Genomic DNA, 14382 nt, shown 5'->3' with positions numbered 1-14382 from the left:
CTTAGATCCAGACACAGAATTCTCAGGTCAGTTGTTGAAGTAGCACGGAGCCAAGGTGTATATGGTTAGATTCAGAGCTCATCTATGAGCAACTAGTTCATCAGGAAGCTTAAAAACAGTTCCATTTGGGGGCGCCTGGGTGGCTCAGTGGGTTAAAGCCATTGCCTTTGGCTCAGGTCATGATCTCAGGGTCCTGGGATCAAGCCCCGCATCAGGCTCTCTGCCAACAGGGAGCCTGCTTCCTCCTCTCTCTCTCTCTCTGCCTGCCTCTCTGCCTGCTTGTGATCTCTGTCTGTCAAATAAATAAATAAAAATCTTTAAAAAAAAAAACATTTCCATATGAAGACACTAGTTTGTCAGGTAGTCTTCTAATAACCATGTGTGATGGATGTCTTTTAGCATTCTAGCACATTCATAAACAGGAGAAATAGTTCACCTTCCCTTAAGTCACATGTAATCAACAGCCTACAATGATGATTCCATACCCATAAACACTCATATTTATTTAATAAAAATACCCATAACGTTGCTTTCTAAAAGACCAAGAAAGTGCATCCCTGAATAATCTTCCTTTGCATGGTCATAAATGTTCTTCTGATTGTTCAGTCATGCAGATAAGGGCATTTAGGGCCCTGAAACAGGCAGGGTTTTGTTTAAGCTTGTACAGGCTCATTCACCTGGTCCTATCAAAAAAGTTAGGTGCTCTAAAAGGTGTGAAACTGGAAATGAAATGACTCCCAGTGTTCTTTCCTCCTTCGGGTCCTCTGGCAGTCTTTTATTCGCCTTCACGCCACTTCACTTAAACTGGGTCCTATCCATGTGCCCTATACCATACTTCTTGTGCCGTTCTTTGTACCTGCCTGTAACATTCTTCTTTCACAAGCTACTACACTACAGAAATATGGTGGACTAAATGTATTTAATAGGCCCAGTTCACTTCAAGAAAAACCCATTACCCAGAAATTTAGTTCACCAAGCTGATATATCAGAAAGAAATAGATTATTAATAAAACTTAAAATCACCAAATCAGTTTGTGAAGGAAGCTTCTTCTTATTCAGCAAATCCTCTTGTCCAGTTGCTCTGGTAGTAGAAGTTATCCTGGCTACTATTTATTGAGCTCTGTGAAGTGGGTACTCTTAGCTCCAACTCGAAAATGAAGAAACCAAGGATGAAAGAATTTAGGTGATTTGTTTATATCAAGAAGAATTAGGATTAAACCCATGTCTGTTTTATTCACAGCGTGTTCTTAATCGTCCCATTCCATCTCCTCAGGGCTAGCTTACAAAATTCCTATTTGTAACCCTTCCTTCTCTTTCACCACTTAAATCCTAGCATATGTTGGGAACATTTTTTCCCTAGTCCTAATATTTCCTTCCTCAGAGGGGGCTTAATTAGGGTAGCTCTGGGCTTCTCTCTGAGGAGGTAAGGTGACTTCTCTGACTGGTAACTATGGGAAGAATAATGAGTCCCACCTCATCTTTACCTATCTTCTGCGGGGAGCAATCCTTATTTTAAAGCAAGAAATGCCCTAAGTTCCTAAATCTTACGTATTCAGCCTGTCCATAAGGAAAGGTATATGCCATTGAGGGCTGCCATGATGAATGGTAAGTCTACCTATTTCTGGGGACCCGTTTTAAGAACTTGTTTCTCCATGAGTGTTGTCTCCCTGTTTAGTGTCATCAGTGATTATGGTGATAATTTACCCCACACTGTGTTACTCTTTATTTCTCAATTTTTTCAGGTGCAGGTTGGGAGCCTGCCCAGACACTAGATTCTACTTCCTCTGAGAAGGTTTTTCCAAAACCAAGTCCTTTTCTTCTCCCCACCATCTTTTATATTTCCATTTCCAGGTCCACTTATATTTGACACATTATAATGACTTATAATGACACATTTATGACTGCCTGTGTGAAACTGTTGAGGCTCCCAACTGTTGCTCTTCCCCGCATCAGAGTGTCTTCCACAGAAACTAACACAGCATTTTGTAAATAGTAGGATCTTGAAAAGATGTCTGTTGAATTGAATTGAATATAATTGCTTTCATATGATGCTATCTTCGTATGTAGCTTTAAACTTCATTTTTTTCTTTCACTTTCACTTAATTCCCACTTGGCTAAAATAAATTCCATTTCCTCTCCTCTGCAGTAGATTCAGGCCCAGTGGAGAAACTGTAAAATTGCTGGCCTTCTGGCTGACAGTGAGCCAATCAGCCGCTTCCCTGTTTGCCTGTTTGCCTCTCCTCCCATTCTCTCTGAGCACTCATCCCACACAGGCCCCCAGGTGCCACCATCACGAGAGGTTACCCTGGAATTAAGAGAAGCGACTTTGTATCTCAGAAATGACAGCACTCCCATACTTAAAGCGGAGGCATCTTCAGGAGCAGCTGGGAGCCAGCTGCCTTTAAGTCTATTTTAGGCAAGAGGGAACCTAGCATTTTTAATTGAAAATGGAGTATTGTTGCCTATCTTATAGTTTTATTTCGAATGACTATGCGCTTGACACTGTTTCTGAAGCAATGAATTTAACACCTAGCATTTTGAGAGCTTGCACTTCTTGCTGAAACACTAATTAAGCTTTACAGATGAGAAACGAAGTGACTCATTGGAGGTCACAGAGAAGATCAGTGATTTTTGAATGTCATGAGGGCCTTGGGTGAAAGTTGGGCTCCACTCATTCAGCGTAATTTTTTTTATTTGAAGTTCATTCTGCAGCTAATCATGATCTGGTTCATTCATTTACTCATTCCCTCACCTGTGTTCATGCTTTAATATGTTCCAAGAGCTATCACAGAACATTTACATTATGCAGAACCCAAGTAGAGGTGTGAGAGACAGAGGTGAACTGATGATCCTACCTGCCCTGAAGGGGCCCGCAGGGAAGGACAGATCAGAAAAGGAAATATTAGAGTGCAGAGGCAATGAGATAAGGATGCTATGAGAGGGTGAAAGAGAGTCTCTAACTAGCCCGAGGTCCATGAAAGTTTTCTAAAAGATCCGTTTTGAGCTCAACATGGAGGGCTTGTGCAGGAGTTCTCCAGAGACCGAAAAAAATGGTGCAGGGCTTCCAGAATTCCCACAGCACAGTATTCCTCTGGGGAGATTGACAGCATGTCCTGGCTAAGGAAGGGAGGAGGTCATGCTAAGTAAGTAATTTAAGCTCTATCTTTCTGCTCTTCGGGAGCTCTCTCAAGCAAGAGGATGACGTTATCAATTACATCATAAAGAGTTCATTGTGGAACCATGGGAACAGAATGTAGGCTGTTCTAACATTCTTGTCTAAGAAGAGTCCATGAGATGGACATGAGTCTTGTGTGAGGGGTATTTATGATCGAACGTCAAACCTTACTTGATCCTGATTAAAAGACTGTTTTTGGGGAGTTCATAGGAAAGACAGCATAAGAGAGGTGGGAACTGTAGATAAAGTCTGGCTTAAATTCCTGGGTAGGTGGTAGTATCTATTAACCGTGCCAGGAAACACAAGGTGACGGGTAAGTGTGGAGAGATAAATGAGAAATCTGGATGTTGAGATTGGAGTGTTTGTGGACTATCCAGGCTTCAGTGGGCAGACAGAGTAGAGAGCAGCTGAGGACGTTAGTCAGCAGGCATAAAGTAATCCTCAATACAGAGATAGTGGTTAAAATTATGGGTGTAGATAGAATCTTTTCTACATGTGACCATAAATATAATTGCTTTGACTGCATAGATAACGTTTCTTACTTCCAATATGAAGGTCACTCTTGGGGCTTCCTACATGGCTGAGCAAAGTAACTATTATTCTTTTGAAATACCAAATACCAGAGTGATGACACATATACACACTGTTCTTAGGAATACAGAAAAATGACTACGTGGGTCATTGTAATAATTAAAATATGTTAAATGTGATCCTTCCTACAGTATAATAGAGGGAGAAAAATAAAACTGTGGTCACAGTAGAAGAGGCATTTGACTCAAGCCCATATTTAACTTTATTAGAAATGTATTCTCTTCTCCTACACCACCTTCCCACCACCCCTCCACCCTATTACCCTCTGCAATTTGCAGAACTACACTCTAGCTCGAGTCTTCTCTTCCTGCCACTGGAAACTTATTTAAAGAACCCACAGGGCAGGGTCCTCTTTCTGTTCTGCGACCTTTGTATATCGGGTTAAGTAAACATCTATATGCTGGTTTGAGATTGGTTCTCTTCCAAATTCCACATATGTGAGTTCCAGCTGTAAAGCTACCTCAACTCACTGAGCAGAGAGATGAATAAAGATGTAAGGTCAGGATGGAATGTGGGTTCAGTGATTATATAGTTTGTTTTCAAGGCTTACTTCTTGGAAACCTTCCATGGCCCCTCTCTCCTGCAGCCCCAGCCTGACTGAGAAGAGCATTTTACCCTCCTCTCTCAGAACCATGTGGATCTCTGTGACCAGAGTGACTCTTCTTCCAGGAGAGGGAATGTATCATTCATTTTAGTTGCCTTGGCACCTAGTGTAGCTTCAATCCAGAACAGAAATTTAGGTATTTATCAATCAGTGCCAAACCATGACAAGTCATGTGAGTTAGGAGCTATTTCTTTCAAACAAATTGTAATTCATTCCAGAATTCATCTTTTTAAAAAGATGAAGCTTTGTGAATAAAAATGTCATTGGGGAATTTCATATAATACCCTATTTTAATGAATAAATCTATTTCATTCTATCAATTTCTTTTTAATTATTTTTCTTTTTTTTTAATTTTTTTACCTAAGTATAATTGATATACAATATCCTATGAGTTTCAGGTGTGCCTCCTAATGATTTGATGATGTTATATGTTCTGAAATGATCCCCACAATACATCTTGTTACCATCTGTTACCGTATAAGTTATTACAACATCACTGATGTTTTAATCCCTATGCTGCACAATACATCCCCCCTGATTTATTTTGTAACTGGAAGTTTGTAGCTCTTAATCCCCTTCACTTGTTTGGCTTAATCCCCAATGCCTCCCTGCTCTGGAAAGCAACACTTTGTTTCTATTCTGCTTGTTCATTTGTATTGTTTTTTAGATTCCGCTTGTGAGTGAAATCATACAGTATTTGTGTTTCTATCTGACTTATTTCATTTAGTATAATACCGTTTAGATTCACCCAGGCTTTGCACAAATGGCAAGATTTCATTCATTTTTATGGTGACTAACATTCCAGTGTGTGTGTGTGTGTGTGTGTGTGTGTGTGCAGGCACACTCATGCACACGTGCACGCCCATACCTAATCCTCATCCAACTATCTATTGATAGACACTTAGGTTGCTTCCATATCTTGGCAATAATAAATAATGTTGCAGTGAACAGAGAGGTGTATTATCTCTTTAAATCAGTGTTTTTGTTTTCTTTGGATAAATACCTAGAAGTAGAATTGCTGGATCATATGGTGGTTCTATTTTTAATTTTTTTTAGAACTTTGATACTGATTTCCACCGTGGCTACACCAATTTACATTCTCACCAAGTAGACAAGGGTTTCTTTTTCTCCATATCCTTGCCAACACTTGTTATTTTTTGTCTTTTATAATAGTAAATCTGACGGCTGTGAGGTGATAGTACATTGTGATTTTGATTTGTATTTCCCTGATGATTAGTGATATTAAACATCTTTTCCTGTGTGTGTTGGTCATCAATGTCTTCTTTGGAAAAAATATCAATTCAAGACCCTCTACCCAGCTTTTAGTTGGGATTTTTTTAAATATTAAGTTGTGTAAGTTCTTCATATATTTTGGATATTAACCCCTTGTCATATGCATAATTTGCAAATATCTTTCCTTATTCAGAACATTGCATTTTCATTTTGTTGATGGCTTCCTTTGTTGTGAAAAACTTTTTAGTTTGTTGTGATTCCATTTGTTTATTTTAGCTTTTGTTACTGTTGCTTGAGGAAACTAGTTCAAAAACATATATAAATATTGCTAAAACCGATGTCAAAGAGCTTACCATCATTGTTTTCTTCTAGTTTTATGGCCTCAGGTCTTACATTTAATTCTTTAATTCATTTTGAATTTACTTTGATATATCGTGTAAGAAAATGGTCCAGTTTCATTCTGTTGCATGTAGCTATCCAGTGTTCCCAACACCCGTCTTCTTTTGAAGAGATTGTCCTTTCCCTATTGTGTATTCTTAAGTTCTTTGTTGTGGATTAATCAACCATGTATGTTTGGGTTTATTTCTGGGCTCTCTGCTCTATTCCTTAATCTATGTGTCTGTTTTGGTGCCAGTACCAGTAGACTGCTTTGATTTTGACAGCTTTGTAGTATAGTTTGAAATCTGGGACTGTGAAAATTCTAGCTTTGCTCTTTCTCAAGATCACTTTGGCTTTTCAGGATCTTCTGTGGCTCTATACAAATTTTGGGATTATTTGCTCTAGTTCTGTGAAAAATGCCATTGGTATTTTCATGGGGATTGCATTGTAGCCATAGTTGCTGTGGGTAGTGTGGACATTTTAGCAATATTAATTCTTCCAGTCCATGAGCATAAAATGTGTTTCCATTTATTTGTGTCATCTTCAGTTTCTTTCAATAATGTCTTATAGTTTTCAGCATATAGGTCTTTTACCTCATTGGTTAAATTTATTCCTAGATATTTTATTCTTTTTAATATAAATAAGATCTTTTTTTAAAATTTCTCTTTCTGACAGCTCATTACTAGTGTGCAGAACACAACCAATTTGTGTATGTTAATTCTGTATGCTATTGACTATACTGAATTCCTTTATTCTAATACTTTTTTGGTGGAGCTTTTAGGGTTTTCTATATATAATTTCATGTCATATGCAAATAGTGACGGTTTTCCTTTCTTTGTTCAAGGTTTTTAATATGCCTTCCCACAATGATGGAGTTCCTCTTCTCCCCCCAAAACAGATTGAGTTCTGTTACAAGAATAAAATGTGAGCTATTAAGTTAGAATCAAATATTCTGTATCATGTATCTGAAAGTCAGGGTCAAGAAAGTTTCACATATTCTAAAACCATTTCTGTAATATAGAAAAGTTAATTTAACCATAAATAAAAATAATACTGTGATGGTTGATATATATGTCAGTGTTATATATGCTCAACTCTACTTTTATTTATGTGTATTAATAAGCTGTTGATGTCCTAGGCCTTTGTGCCCATTTTTATTAGCACCTCTGTTGCTGTCCTAGGCATTTGTTTTTATGTTATTCAACCCAGCTGGGTAGTGAGCTCCTGGAGGACAGGTTGTTTGGATTCCTTAGTGTCTTGTGTAAAGAAAGAAAGAACTTGAAACATGTCTCCTCAATTAAGGAAAAAACAAACAAACAAACAAAGAAACTAGTTTTGTTTTGTTTTTTAATTAAGGATCTCCCAGCTTAGTCTTGGATGGTGTCTGGTGGTTGTCTGTATCAGCACACCACACAGCCAAGCCCCTGTCTTCATGCCAAGAGCAGTGCCGAGGAAAGAAGCCGAGGAATGGTCACGAACTGATGTCAGACACCATAAGGAATAAGCATGACCTCAAAGCTGAGCAGGGAGAAGAAAAAACAGGGCTGGGGATCAGAAAATGACCTGGTAAAGGGGAGTCCAAATGCAAGTGAGACTAGTGCCTGAGGGACTGTCTGGGATCAGGATCCAGAGAGGTTAGTGAATTAGAAACTGAAGAAAATTAGCAAGCATGTCTTCAGGGTACAGATTCCTCACTGCTGAGCGGTGCAGGCCTGCAGTGATCCAGGCTTCCTCTCCTGTGTAGGCTGCCCTTCCCCCTTCTATAACAGGTTTTCATCCCCTCGGTTCTGTCCCTCTTTTTGTGCAGACTTCTACCTCGCGGTCCTTCTCTGAGAAGTCTTAACAAATTCCTCTAAACTAGATTGTGTACCCTTCCTGCAAGTTCACATCGGTCTTTGTGCTACCAGTCTCACCTCAGTGTGAGCGAGTTGCCTATGCAAGGATCTGTTTAACTTCTTTGCAAGTGACACTTATTCACCATACCCAGAGCCTGGCACAGTGCCTAACACAGAGCAGGCATTTGATAAAAGATTCACGGAATGAAATACAAGGGGGAATGGTTTGTTTTTCCATGTGGACAAAAACTGTTAAAACACGGAGTCTTTTCGGTATCTCAGTAATTTCTAGTATTCATTTATTCAATGAATCTTTATCAAGTGTCTGCTTGGTACCGTCCACAATGCTGTGAGCATTACATTGTATGTTTTTATCTTTGCAATGACCCTTTCATTTAGTGTCATTTTGAATGAGTGCTTCTGATATTTTAACATTCATTATAACAATAACCATGAAAGGTGGTCCCTTGTCTCACATTCTGCAGATGAGCAAAGTGAGCTTCATGGAAGCTCCCTCACTGCTCAAGGTCTAATCTAATAAATCGAGGGGCTGGCTGGAATCAAAATTCTCATCTGTCTGATTCAAAGACAGTTCTTTTTCTACTGTGTTCCTATAACTATTTACTAGTAATTAATGTAATTCTCTCATTTGGTGAGCAAATAAAGGGTAGAGATTGGGTTCCTTTTTTTTATTTTAATTCCCTTTGGTGTAGTTAACAGTGTTAGATTAGTTTCAGGTGTACAATATAGTGATTCAGCAATTCTGTACATTACTCAGTGCTCATCATGGTAAGTGAGGTCCTTAATCCCCATCACCTATGTCACCCATCCCACCCACACACCCGCTTGCCTTCTGGTAACCATCAGTTTGTTCTCAACACTTAAGAGTCTGTTTTGTTTGTTTGTTTGTTTGTCTATTTTTTTCTTTGTTTCTTTGCTTTGTTTCTTAAATTCAACACATGAGTGAAATCATGGGGTATTTGTCTTTCTCTGACTGACTTATTTCACTTAGCATTGTGCTCTCTAGATCCATTCATGTTGTTGCAAGTGGCAAGATTTCATTCTTTCTATGTCTGAGTAATATTTCATTATATATACTTATATTTTTACTTATATTTATATATCACCTCTTCCATATCCTGGCCATTGTAAATAATGCTGCAATAAACATAAGGGTGCATATATGTTTTCAAATTAGTGTTTTCATATTCTTGGGGCAAATGGAATTTACTAGTAGCAGAATTGTTGGATCCTACGGTAATTCTGTTTTTAATGTTTTTTGAGGAAACTCCATAAGGTTTTCTATAGTGGTTACACAAGTTTGCATTCAGTTGAGCTCCTCTTTGATGTGGTTTGGATTAGTGAATAAAATATTTGGGTAATTTTGTTTCTTTGATAAATAACTAAAAAAATAGTATGAGGATAAGTAAAATGTTTCTGGTTGGATCTTTCTATGTTTCTTAAAAATTGATTTTTACTACACTGTATTATGAAATCAGGTAGATTTTATTCAAATATAAGAAGTCCCACTTTGGTCAATATTTTATTGATGCTTTTGAATTTTGTACTGAAATTTAGAGAATACTATTCCTTTTTTTAAAAAAAGATTTTATTTATTTAGAGAGACAGTGATCAGGGGGAGGGGCAGAAGGAGAGAGAAAGAGAGAATCCCAAGCAGATCCCTGTTACATGCAGAGACCCATACAGGGCCTTATCCCAGGACCCTGAGACCATGATCCAAGCTGAAGATCCAATGTGAAATCAAGAGCCAGTTTCTCCAACAACTGAATGACCCAGGCACCGCTGAAGAATATTACTCTTAGCTCTTATTTAGGCTTCCTACAGCCTGGGCATCAAAAAATAACTTGCCCATGTTGCATCACCACTTCTTCATATCAGGGAGGGTTGCTGGGGGAGGGGGTTAAGAGAAGGGGGGTGGGGTTATGGACATTGGGGAGGATATGTGCTTTGGTGAGTGCTGTGAAGTGTGTAAACCTGGCGATTCACAGGCCTGTACCCCTGGGGATAAAAATATATGTTTATAAAAAATTTAAAATTTAAAATTAAAAAAAATAAAAATAACATGCCCATTTGCACCTTAATTATAGCTATTAGGAATAAAGTGATTTAAAATTAAATACAGTTAAAATTGAAAGAGATTACATAACAAGTAGATGTTAAGATATAAAGTTTATTTCATTCCCTACTTAGTGCATTTAGGACATTTATTTAAATACCCAGTGATCTGATTCTAACAGTTTAAGATTTTAGTATTTAAGTCCAGTATTGAAAGTTGATCTTTGTAGTTTCAGTTTATATGTTTATAATCATACCTGTCATACTGCCCTTCTCAATTCTCATCCAAGACCTTTACAAATGGTATAGCCTAATTGACCATTTAATATGAGTATGTATGTACAAATGCCTGTGAATGGGGGTATGTAAATACATCTAGTGGATGGAAGGAAAAGGTTAAATTTAAATGAAGGCTTACATGAATTATTTGAGACTTTTGAATAAGCTGTGTTAGACTGGAAGGAAGACTCAAGTGATAGACAATCTTCTGGATTTGACTCTCAATAGTGTCACTTATCTGTAATTTAGATAAAGTTTTTAAAATTTCCTAACTTTTCTCATATATAGCATATTAATACTAATAGTATTAGTTTTATTATTATTAATATTATTAATGTTAAAAATGCTAATGAGTTATTTAAGCAATGTTGGTGAAGGGGTTTTTCTAAATATAAAGCCCCAAGCAGATATACATATTGAATTGAAAATTTCCATTTTCCTCAGTGAAACTACATAGAAATTTAGATGCAAAATATGTAAAATTCATTTTCTTCCATCATGTGTAGATAGATCATGAAATTCTATTATTTTAATATTTTTCAAAGATTTGTTTCATTATTTTAGAGCGAGTGCACATATGTGCTCATGCATGAGTTGGGGGAGGGGCAGAGGAGAGAATCTTCAAGAAGATTCCCCTCTGAGTACAGAGCCAGATGAAGGGCTCAGGGTTTGGTTTCAGGACGCTGAGATCGTGACCTGTGCTGAAACCAAGAGTTGGACCCTTAACAAGCTGAGCCACCCAGGAGCCCCTGGAATACATATTGTTTAATGATGAACTCCTGATATAGCTATATCTTACCATAAGAGATCATAAATCTAGAGTTGTACCAGAGCATCATTTAGACTGGATGGCTAGGAAAGGCAGTAGGGAGGAAAGATCCTGCCCAGAAGATAAGTGCAGACCAGGCAAAATATTAGGAAAGAGCAGAGATTGGGAAAGGAAATAACATTTCCAGGCAAATCAGACAGAAAGCTTCCAGGTGGGACTGTTATCATAAGAGGGTCTAGTAGAGGAGATAAAGCTAAACTAGAACTGTAGTAGAAAACAAAATCTAGTCAGTGCCATGAGGACCATGAGATAGGGAAGGGATGATTTGAAGGGAGTTTGAAGAAGGACCAGCTGAGCAATCAGAGAGGAGAGTGTGGGGATATGTGGAGGGTAGAAACACTCAGGAGAAGGAGGAAGGAGGAGAGAGTTTGTGAAAAACTCAATAGTGTCCTCTGCTCTTTGCCTCATGCTCTCATTTTTCCTGTGGTTTTGAAGGCCACTTCCATTGCTGCTCATTCTGAAATACATTGTTTCCAGGCTGGGCCTCTCCCCTTGATCTCCAGACACATATTTCAGCTGTCTTTGCAACATTTCAATTAGAATATCTAAGAGGCATTTTAAATTTAGCATGTTAATATAGTTAACTTGAACTGTCTCTGAACCTCTTGTGCCACCCTCCACCCCCAGATAGCTCCCCTTTAATTATATTTCTTCCATGCATTCTTCAAGCCAAAAACCTCTAGGCTCACCTCTTACTCTCCACTGTAACTCTTCATATCCAACCAACAGTAAATTGCACAGCATTTAAGCTTCATGATACATACCTAATACAATAATTGATATCACAAGTATTTTCACCTCTCAGTTCCAAGCCATCAATATCCCTTACCTGGACTAGTATATTGGGTTTCACATCACATTTAAAATAAAATGACCTACAAATCCAACATGATCCAATCCCTTGCTACTTCCAGAGAGTAAACTCTTACCACTCTCCTTCTTGTACGTTATGCTTCAGCTACTCTGTTCTTCATTCTAAGAACATGCCAGGGCTTATTTCTGCATCAGAGCCCTTATATTTGCTGTTTTCTCTGCCCAGAGTATTCTCTTTCCAGACTTCCCTCTGAGTGCTTCCTTCTCATTATTCAGGTCTCAGTTTAAATGTCACAAACTCGGAAGATTCTTTGCTGATCACTCTTGCTAAGTACCACAATCCCTGCCACAATTATTATTGACTCTTAGACTCCCCTCTCTTTTATTATAGTACAAGTGTGTGTTTGTGTGTGGCTATTTTTTTTTCCGCAAATCCCTCTGAAAGAAGCTCCAGAAGAGCAGGCTCCCTGGTTAAGTCGTCACTACTAATTTCCCAGGGCCTAGACCAGTGCTTGGCACATATGAGGGTTCCTTAAGTACTTTTTCACTGGTGAAGGATTGTTCCTGTGTAATTTTCATTTATCCAAAGTAGATATTGAATCCTGAATGAGAGCACAAAGAATTATTTTTGAACCACCAACTAGATATGAATTTATCCAGAAAACTAATTTCTAAATAATAAAACTTTAGGTTTTTGAGTGGTTATTAGTGAGTTGGAGAATAATGCCAACTGACAGCCTCCATTCTGATACTTCCCTGAATAGCTTATCACATTGTGCCCAGGAAATGAACATGCTTTAGTCTAGCGGAAAATAGATAAATATATACATATATATGTACATACAATTAACAGGTGTAGTATAAAATGCTACTGTAGTAGATGATTGTGTGCATAGTTTATATGATGTGCCATTTTTGCACTGTTTTCCCTAGTGACAACTTGGTGGGAAGAACTTCTTGGTAGAGGAATAGAGTGCAAGCCAAGTCATCAGGAAACATCAGGGATTCACAAACACCCATATCTCATGGGGGCATTGACAATACCATTAATGAACCACAGTGTGAAATTAATGCACTTCCTTGTGGGGACAATGATCCCCTGAGACCTGCCTGTGGTGGCATTGTAGCTATGACTCATTGTCCTAAATTGTTAGGAGGAAAAGTACTTTAAAAATAGGATGGAAACTTTATTTTGTATGAGTTGGGAGAAAAGTATCTTTCTTTTGTTTAAGAGCTGAGAAGTTAACCAAGGTGGTCATGAAATTGACATCTTTGAAGATGCTCAGTAAAAAATGGTTGCCTAAAATATTAGTTGATCAAAAAGGCTATTCATTGTAAATACCAGTAAGTTATGAAGTAGCTGTAATGAACCAGACATGGGAAATATCAAGAAAAAAAAAAAAAGAAGAAACGAAGGAGGAAAGGAGGGAACAAAGGAGGAAGGAAGAAAGGAAGAAAAGAATATGCCTTAATTCGTGGAGATCACCAATTAGTGGTGATATACATAATAAACATCTGACCATAACCGGTCCAACTGTGATTTCAGATAACTGAATTAATAAGCAGACAGACAAAACATCATAAGCAGATATATTTTAAAAAATGATTAATTATTAAGAGCAAAGGGAGGTTGATTAAGGTGTCAGGAGATAATTAATGCTAGAATGTGTCCTTGGAGGAAGAGTAGGATTTAAAGAGAAAAAAGAAGTAGTGCAAGAACTTCTTTTAGTTGTCACATAACTGATATTGTGGTGGTCATTTCCATATAGCTAAATACATAGGTAGCCCACTGTCCTATATATTATTGCTACACATGATTACATCCAGCACAGTACCCGATTTATAATCAATGTCTACTTTTTCTGGTTTGAATAAACGCAGTAATTTATTAAAATCATTATTCTCCAAGGATAGATTTTTGCTGACTTTTTATATTATATTCACTATAAAGTAGCATGACACCTCTTTACTTGTGCCACCATCCCAGTAGCCCCATGGATGCATATTGACACATAAGGTAATAAGTTACCTATTCTGGGCCATGAGTCCTATTTAAAGTCAGTTCACTGAATTTAAATCAAACAGTAATCATACATTTTAAATCATGCTAACAATATTGGTAATCTTGTTGTTCTATGTGAACACTAGATTTTTCATATATAAACATATGGCAGTATATGTGGTGACTACAATTTGGGTCATTCAATGAGTAGGACATTTGATCACCATGAATATAGCTAGATTTCTCAAAAAAAAAATGTAATAGGAAAAAAAAAAGAAAAGAACTCAACTTATGGAGTTTGTGGACAAGAGGGGAAATACAATCCAGAAATGAAACAATGGAAAGAAAGAAAAGAAACCAGAAGAGGAGTTCCAAACCAAATAGACCTGATCATGAAACCAAGAGGAAAGAATTTCAAGAAAGGGCTCCAGATAAGTCAGAGGAGAAAATTACAAAATTTGGTGTGTGTGTGTGTGTGTGTTTACATGCACTTAGTTATTTTGACAAAGTAATTTCTGTGGGTAAGAGTAGAAGGGAAAACAACTTAAAAAAGGTAAGAGATTGATG

At 37.7% G+C, this 14382-nt stretch overlaps 1 protein-coding gene across 1 annotated transcript in view; it reads left to right on the top strand.

Annotated features, from left to right (window-relative positions):
• GRM5 (glutamate metabotropic receptor 5) overlaps positions 1 to 14382 on the top strand; it is a 517692-nt gene that overhangs the window by 331623 nt on the left and 171687 nt on the right. The gene's annotated exons all lie outside the window — the stretch shown is intronic.

This window comes from Mustela nigripes, chromosome 1 (assembly GCF_022355385.1).
Source record: "Mustela nigripes isolate SB6536 chromosome 1, MUSNIG.SB6536, whole genome shotgun sequence".
Classification (NCBI taxonomy): domain Eukaryota; kingdom Metazoa; phylum Chordata; class Mammalia; order Carnivora; family Mustelidae; genus Mustela; species Mustela nigripes.
This window is presented reverse-complemented; position numbering and strand designations above follow the sequence as displayed.